This window comes from Zootermopsis nevadensis, unplaced genomic scaffold (assembly GCF_977971745.1).
Source record: "Zootermopsis nevadensis isolate Lab colony 2312 unplaced genomic scaffold, Znev_1.0 Znev_ptg000202l, whole genome shotgun sequence".
NCBI lineage: Eukaryota > Metazoa > Arthropoda > Insecta > Blattodea > Termopsidae > Zootermopsis > Zootermopsis nevadensis.
The window spans coordinates 168,619-177,021 of NW_028259333.1; the positions used below are offsets into that span (position 1 = coordinate 168,619).

At 37.5% G+C, this 8,403-nt stretch overlaps 1 long non-coding RNA gene and 1 other non-coding gene across 2 annotated transcripts; both read left to right on the forward strand.

The window, feature by feature from the left end:
• The first annotated feature begins 5,456 nt into the window (after nucleotides 1-5,456).
• Nucleotides 5,457-5,570, forward strand: LOC147870771 (U5 spliceosomal RNA). The gene has a single exon (XR_015533185.1). It is a non-coding gene; the product is annotated as a U5 spliceosomal RNA (small nuclear RNA).
• Nucleotides 5,571-5,889: 319 nt separating this feature from the next.
• On the forward strand, nucleotides 5,890-8,397 carry LOC147870772 (uncharacterized). The gene is made up of 4 exons (XR_015533182.1): nucleotides 5,890-6,155; nucleotides 6,524-7,409; nucleotides 8,106-8,190; nucleotides 8,329-8,397. It is a non-coding gene; the product is annotated as an uncharacterized LOC147870772 (long non-coding RNA).
• Nucleotides 8,398-8,403: the final 6 nt, after the last annotated feature.

Consider the following 8,403-nt stretch of genomic DNA (forward strand, 5'->3'; position numbering starts at 1 on the left):
AGGCTCACTTCATATCTCAACAGAAAATTGGCTGAGATCATGAAGGGCACTCCTGTCTTCTACAGATGTATCTGTCTCAATTTGACGTGCATTGTGTAAGTACACTAGCAATATGATGTATTAGATGTGCTTGTCATGTGATAGAGTTAAGTCTGTCCAAGAATATGTGGCACTGTTTATCATTACAATGCCCTTTGTAACTTGGTTGTTGTATTTCTTGTGGTATAGCTCTTTTGCAAGATGTTTGTTAAAATATTAGAGTGTTCGAGCTGTCTGTTAGTAAAGATTCCTTTGCATATGAATCTTTATCAGAAAAGCTATCAGACTGGTAAACATTTATTGACATATATTGAGGTTGACACTGCATCAGCACAAATTTTTTTTAAGTTGAATGGTTTATTGAGGACCACTACATGCTTAAACCTTAATTTTTAATCTTCACTATTGTCTCTTTAAGTGCTTGAATGTAAGAGACAAGACTGCTAAGTCGTGTACATGTTTGAAGCAGATAACTTTCGCATGGACCCATTGCAAATGCTTTACGATTATTCATATGAGTTATTTACCAGGAAGCATGGGATGTCTGAGCTAGAGTAGAAACACAGTTTTTTCACCAGGTTTAGAAGCACATGCTGAAATGGAAGGGAGAGGAATTTAAGTGGTGTAGCTCTTTTGCAGGATGTTTGTGTTCGAGCCATCTGTGAGTGAAGATTCCTTTCCGTATGAATCTTGGAGGTAGAAGGTACCTTATTGATCTTGATATTGGGTAGTCAATCAGCATATGATTATCATGTTGAAGGGGTCCCGGGATCTTAATAAACATTGTGACCACAATCCGAAATTGTTGTGTAGACACGCTGTCAATTCAGTAATCAGCGTGCACTAAAACGCATATCGTAAAACTGTTTATTGACGTAATGTCAGATATAAAGGTATTGTTTTGTGGAATGGCCTCTGTGGTAAGTTGCATTCTTTATTCTGTTCTGTTTCTGCTTGTTAAAGTTGTTTCATAGAGATTGCTGCTGGTGTGTCATGGAGAGATGTTTCCTCAAGGTAAGGCATTTTGGTGCGCTCTCCTTTACTTAGTGGGGAATCCCCACGTCCACAGTACAGAGTGTCTAAGTATTTGTGACCAGGTTGGTGGCCTCAGCACTCTGCCAGTTTCTCATAGTAACTAGCTCCTTAGCACCTACAGTCATCATTCCATCACTTCTGCATGATGTTCTGGCAGATGCATTTCTCTCCTAATCTTCTGTGAGCGTGGAAATGAGCCTTTGTAGAAACAAATTTCTTGACTAGCTGAATATCAAAGTATTCAGAGAAGGTTTTGCGTCATGGACGTGTTTAATTCGCCATTTTGCAAGCAGGACGTGATCAAGATATTTCCTCATCAGCACAAATCTAAGGTTGCCAAGGAGACAAATATTACCAATTTAATGACTCAAGCCTCAACTTCGGCGCTTGTTTCCACACATTTGCTCGACATTTTTTAGAGCGGGTTACCTTGGCATCTCACTAATTGTTGAATACCTATGTACGCGCATCTAATTATAGGGCTGATACTAACCAAATGTAACACAGACGTAATTAGCTATAAGAAGATGAAAGGGGTTTGGTAAGCATTTTGTAGTTATTGCAAACCTTTTTATACATTTTCAAGATTTCCATCACCAACTGTTTTGATATGGGCGACAGGAAGTCTTTATCTTGTCCACTGAAGACAAGTTTATTGTTTCGTCTTCAATTACATGCACAGCTGCAAATGGCCCGCTGAGGTCAGCACGCCCGGACTTTGAAGGGTCAGAGAAGGTTGTCAACACTGCATCTTTCAAATTACACGACATATTATTTGCAAATGATATTTTATGAAGCCAACTAATTGACTATATGGCTTACCGAACCCGAAGGTTCATCACCGAATTAACCAAAGCCCTGTCCTGGGCCAACAAAATCCAGGTTCCTTCAACTTCTGTCTCCCATAGATCCCGCCTGACATTATCCTCCCATCTACGTCTAGGTCTACCCAGCGGTCTCTTCCCTTCGGGTATCCCAACCAGTACCCGGTGCACACCTCTTGTCTCATCCATGTGCGCTACATGCCCCGCCCATCTCATTCTTCTCGACTTAATCACCCTGACAATATTGGGGGAGGAATATAAATTTTGAAGTTCATTATGCAGTTTTCTCCAGACCCCATCGTCTGCTCTCCTAGGCCCAAATATCCTCCCTTAGAGTGAGAGACCACGTTTTGAACCGATGCAAGACAACTGGCAGAATTATTGTTTCGTATATTATAATCTTCAGGTTCTTAGAAATCAGTCGTGAAGACAAAATATTTTGAACTGAGCAGTAGCAGGCATTTTCGGAATTTAGCCTCCCCCTAATTCCGTCGTGAATAAATTTTGATTTGTTATTGTTGTTTCATTGTTCCGTAAACCCGCGTACTATATAGTAACAGTATCAGAACTTTAACCTGATTTTCGACCACTTTCAAGGTCACTGACAATTTATTCTGGCCGATTAAACGCACGACGTCGCTTTCATTGCTATCGTAAACCACGTGCACTCTTAGCTTCGTGTTGTTGATGATGTGTCCGTGCTATGAATGCTTTTACGAAATCTTGTGACGTATTCGAGTATGGTGACCAAAGAACGTAGAAGCGAAAATCAAGGTAATGCATCGTGGAGATGTACTTTGTATGTCGACTGTTGAACGTTTGAATACAGTCTCGCGAATAATGGTATACGTTGTAAGTGTGCGCGTAGATGTGGAAATGGAGTGCTGACAAGAGTAGGTTTTCTCTCTGCGTTTCTGATAATGTCATCTCTGGTCGCGACGACGATGGCGCCATCATTCTACTTCGTGTGTTTGGGATTGTTTGACTAAGATATTTTGTTGTGACTTCTGCTTCTGTTTTGTAGCGTGATTATTAATCTTTTCTGTATTTGTTAAGAAATATTGAAATAATTTGCTAAGAGCTTAATATTTTTTATTACATTATCATTTATCTTTATTAATGAGGTCAATATTTCTGTAGAATGTTTCCCTGATTTATTTCTTTCATGTTTTCCAGACTGCTTTTATTTTGTTTTTTTGCTCGAGGCTGTTTAGTCTGGTTGTCACATTTAATCTGATTTAGACCTCGAGAAAGTAAGTATCTTATAATATTTCGTGCAGTGAATTTTCATTACTTGGTTGTTCCACTATTGACAAATTAGGTAATCTTTTTTTATCTTTGTGATCCAGTCATTCTTTTCAGATATTTTATCACTGTTTTGGTGGTGAAACTTGCTTATACATTTTTAAGAGATTATTTAGGAATGTGTTGAATTTTGAATCTACATCAAGGCTGTTTAATACTGAGTGCCAATTTTCATTCGATGCGTTATACATTCTTTAATAGTGTCTTCATTTCTGAGTCTGATTGATATTCTGTACTTATGATAACTGGAGATCGACTTTTTTATTATTAATATTACTAGAAGTCATACATCTTGATCAGATGGAGTAATTTTGGATTCTTATGGGGAAATTAACTATTGCCATGACATTGGAAGATGCTAGTCGATCATTTTACACATTTTTATGGTGACTTTCAATAAGATAATTTGTATTGATGATAATGGGACCACAGTTGACGATGTTGTGCTGTAGGTTTAAAAATGTAATTTATAATGCTTTGTAACTTGTTTAGGAAAGTCAGCATTGCCAGTGGGGGCTCTATGTATAGCTAGGACATATATGTTGGAATGTTTAGATTCCAATTGCACAATGCAGCATCTATTTCTTGTTATTTTAGTGACACAATGCATTTATCTAATTAAATTTTAGGTTCTTTTTGGCAATAATACTTGCACCTTCTTTTACCATATTTCATCTAGAGTAAGTACCTCCAAAAGTAACATTTTCAAGTTTACCTCTGGTGTTGTGTTAAACACAGATTAGGGTGTGTACTTATTATTAATGGACACTGATAGTTGATCAGTTTTGTTTGAAAGTCCTCTTATGTTATGATGGTGCACCACAGAATTGTTATCTTGATTGTATTCTGAATTTAGAACTGGTTTATTAGCATTGATGTAGACATCTTTCAGGTATTTGGTGACAGATTTGGGCTTAAGCCTAAAAGAAGGGTTAGATCTTACATCAGTGATTACAGGTATCCAGTTTGCACCTAATCTAATTAGCAGTGAGTTGCACAAGCTTCTACTTGCCTTCTGAATTAAGTTGTAATCCGTGTCTGGTATGATCATTCCTATTTCAGGATGAATTGTCAGTTAATCCAATATGTGATTTGTCTGCATTGCAAAGGGCACACTCAAGTAGAATATTTCCACTCCCCACCAACTTGTCTATATTGGGCTTGTCATGGTTGCAAAAGGAAAGTACTAGAAATCTGGTGACTTTGTAGGTTATGATTGCGTAATGTCATGAAAGAGAAATTTATGGGTTTTTACTTGTTCAATAAGCTCCTGATTATGAGTGTTTGGAATATTCATGCATTACTTCTTTTTTAAATAAGCACAGGTGAAATAGGCCTTCAACATCTTACTTGCCTGTGGGGTGGGGCTGGGGGTTCTAAAGAAGATGGATGAAAATCATAATAAAATTCAAGTGACAGTAAAACAAAGGCTTCGTGTACTTAGGAAATTTGAGAACAAAGAATGGGCAACAGAATTTATAATAAAAGTATGTGATAGGGATTGAGTGATTCCATCCTTGAAAGAACACCATATACCTTGCTGACCTACTGATGGCGTATTTTGGGCATAGTTTTCTGGGAGTCCAGTAACACTGGTTTGATTATGGGGTAAACTTTCTCCAGAGCTAGTAAGAAATCAGGAAATCAGAAGTTCATGTCATGGTGTGTGCTATGAGAAGTTTTGAAAAGATTGACAGTGAACTGAAAAATGGCTTCAGAGTGGTGCGTGTGAAGTGGACTTCCGGCACATGACAGACGGACATTGTAAGAGCTGCCGTGAGACAAATGACAGTGAAGTTCATGCTGTCATGAGGGAGAGTCTAAAGAGATTTCAGAACAAGTGAGCATTACAAACTGTTTCGTAAAAAAGGTCTGTTGTGTAAGAAACGTTAAGCAGTTTGTGAAGTTCTGTGAATGCACCAAACAAAATAGTTTGGATTAACTCTCTTTTTTTATTATCTATGCATCTTCTACCCTTCATTAGCCCTGATAATCAATACAACAGGTGGGAAAGGGAAATTCTTGAAATCTCTTAACTTTTTTGGTTATGGTTGTAAAAGAAAAGTTGTTTAACTGTGATGTCTTCGTTATTATTGTATAAAATATGAAAGACATTTTCTTGAAATCAGTTTGGCTATTATTCTGTAATTCATACTCATGTAATTCGTATTTGTTTCAACGTAAATAATTACACGTTTCCCCAGCGCGTGGGGTTTTATCTAATTTTTTTTCTACATTATTTAGCTTATTTAAAAACTCTGGTTTCCCTACAATAGGCATAAATCTTTTGCCTTTTACTAAAGTTTTCTGTTGAGGGGAACATATGATTCATACTGTTTCATTCTTACATTTGAATTACTGGTTGATTTTTTTAACTTTGTTGTATTGAGAATGTCAGAACAAAAATGTCTACTCTGCAGTTATGAGATCTAACGTAATATTAATCTCAAACACTACCGTGTACTTATCAATTCACTGTTACAAATTCCATTGCTCATCTTAAATCCTAGATGAAAACTTCTTGTATGTTCTTTCTACATGCTGTATGTTCACAGGTGTGGGGTATGGAGGGTCATCGGAGGAAGCAAAAGAAGCAGCTGCTAGATCAGTTTTGGACAGGATCTTAGTTGCTTCCGAAGAGTAAGTGCTCATCATTACTTCTCTCTGATGTACAGAGAATATTTCTTTCAGCACAGGGAACCTGTAAAAGTATGAAAGTAAACCACCAGGTGTATCTGAAGTCTTGACCTGATAACCGTCTGTCCTTTTGTTTGCTAGGAATTCTGACATCCCGCTCGACCCCAATTATATCACTAGATACTTTGTGTCTCTCTCGAAATTGGCCGTCTCCTTCTTATAAAGGAGGACTCGCTGAGCAAGGCTCATACACCTGTTCGTGTATTGTTACCAAACAAGAAGAAGAAGAAGAATATTTGAAGCTTGAGGAAACTGGTTAGTTGAGTCATAGCACTGGGTATACGAAGAGTGGTATGTTTGTGAATGTGTATGCTATGATGTGGTTAGGAATACCAATAGGTGATGATTTTGTGTCGTCATAGTAATCTATAATTTCCCTAGAAAATTTTGAAATTTTTTTTAATATTTATATGAACCTTACTGTTTCATTCTTACATTTGGATTACTGATTGATTTCTTAACTTTGTTGTATTGAGAATGTCAGACAAAAATGACTACTCTGCAGTTATGGGATCTAACGTAATATTAATCTCAAACGTTACCGCGTCCTTATCAATTCACTGTTACAAATTCCATTGCTCATCTTAAATCCTAAATGAAAACTGCTTGATTTTTCTTTATAGATGCTGTATGTTCACAGGTGTGGGGTATGGAGGGTCATCGGAGGAAGCAACAGAAGCAGCTGCTAGATCAGTTTTGGACAGGATCTTAGTTGCTTCCGAAGAGTAAGTGCTCATCATTACTTCTCTCTGATGTACAGAGAATATTTCTTTCAGCACAGGGAACCTGTAAAAGTAAGAAAGTAAACCACCAGGTGTATCTGAAGTCTTGATCTGATAACCGTCTGTCCTTTTGTTTGCTAGGAATTTTGACATCCCGCTCGACCCCAATTATATCACTAGATACTTTGTGTCTCTCTCGAAATTGGCCGTCTCCTTCTTATGAAGGAGGACTCGCTGAGCAAGGCTCATACACCTGTTCGTGTATTGTTACCAAGCAAGAAGAAGAAGAAGAAGAATATTTGAAGCTTCAGGAAACTGTTTGGTTGAGTCATTGCACTGGGTATACGAAGAGTGGTATGTTTGTGAATGTGTATGCTATAATGTGGTTAGGAATACCAATAGGTGATGATATTGTGTCTTCATAGTAATCTATAATTTCCCTAGAAAATTTTGAAATTATTTTTAATATTTATATGAACCATACTGTTTCATTCTTACATTTGGATTACTGATTGATTTTTAACTTTGTTGTACTGAGAATGTCAGACAAAAATGTCTACTCTGCAGTTATGAGATCTAACGTAATATTAATCTCAAACACTACCATATACTTATCAATTCACTGTTACAAATTCCATTGCTCATCTTAAATCCTAAATGAAAACTGCTTGATTTTTCTTTATAGATGCTGTATGTTCACAGGTGTGGGGTATGGAGGGTCATCGGAGGAAGCAACAGAAGCAGCTGCTAGATCAGTTTCGGACAGGATCTTAGTTGCTTCCGAAGAGTAAGTGTTCATCATTACTTCACTCTGATGTACAGAGAATATTTCTTTCAGCACAGGGAACCTGTAAAAGTATGAAAGTAAACCACCAGGTGTATCTGAAGTCTTGACCTGATAACCGTCTGTCCTTTTGTTTGCTAGGAATTCTGACATCCCGCTCGACCCCAATTATATCACTAGATACTTTGTGTCTCTCTCGAAATTGGCCGTCTCCTTCTTATGAAGGAGGACTCGCTGAGCAAGGCTCATACACCTGTTCGTGTATTGTTACCAAGCAAGAAGAAGAAGAAGAATATTTGAAGCTTGAGGAAACTGGTTAGTTGAGTCATAGCACTGGGTATTCAATGAGTGCTATGTTTGTGAATGTGTATGCTATGATGTGGTTAGGAATACCAATAGGTGATGATATTGTGTCGTCATAGTAATCTATAATTTCCCTAGAAAATTTTGAAATTATTTTTAATATTTATATGAACCATACTGTTTCATTCTTACATTTGGATTACTGATTGATTTTTAACTTTGTTGTATTGAGAATGTCAGACAAAAATGACTACTCTGCAGTTTTGGGATCTAACGTAATATTAATCTCAAACGCTACCGCGTCCTTATCAATTCACTGTTACAAATTCCATTGCTCATCTTAAATCCTAGATGAAAACTGCTTGTATTTTCTTTCTACATGCTGTATGTTCACAGGTGTGGGGTATGGAGGGTCATCGGAGGAAGCAACAGAAGCAGCTGCTAGATCAGTTTTGGACAGGATCTTAGTTGCTTCCGAAGAGTAAGTGTTCATCATTACTTCTCTCTGATGTACAGAGAATATTTCTTTCAGCACAGGGAACCTGTAAAAGTATGAAAGTAAACCACCAGGTGTATCTGAAGTCTTGACCTGATAACCGTCTGTCCTTTTGTTTGCTAGGAACTCTGACATCACACTCGACCCCATTACGTCATTGGAGACAATGTGTCTCTCCAGGAATTGGCCGGCTCCTTC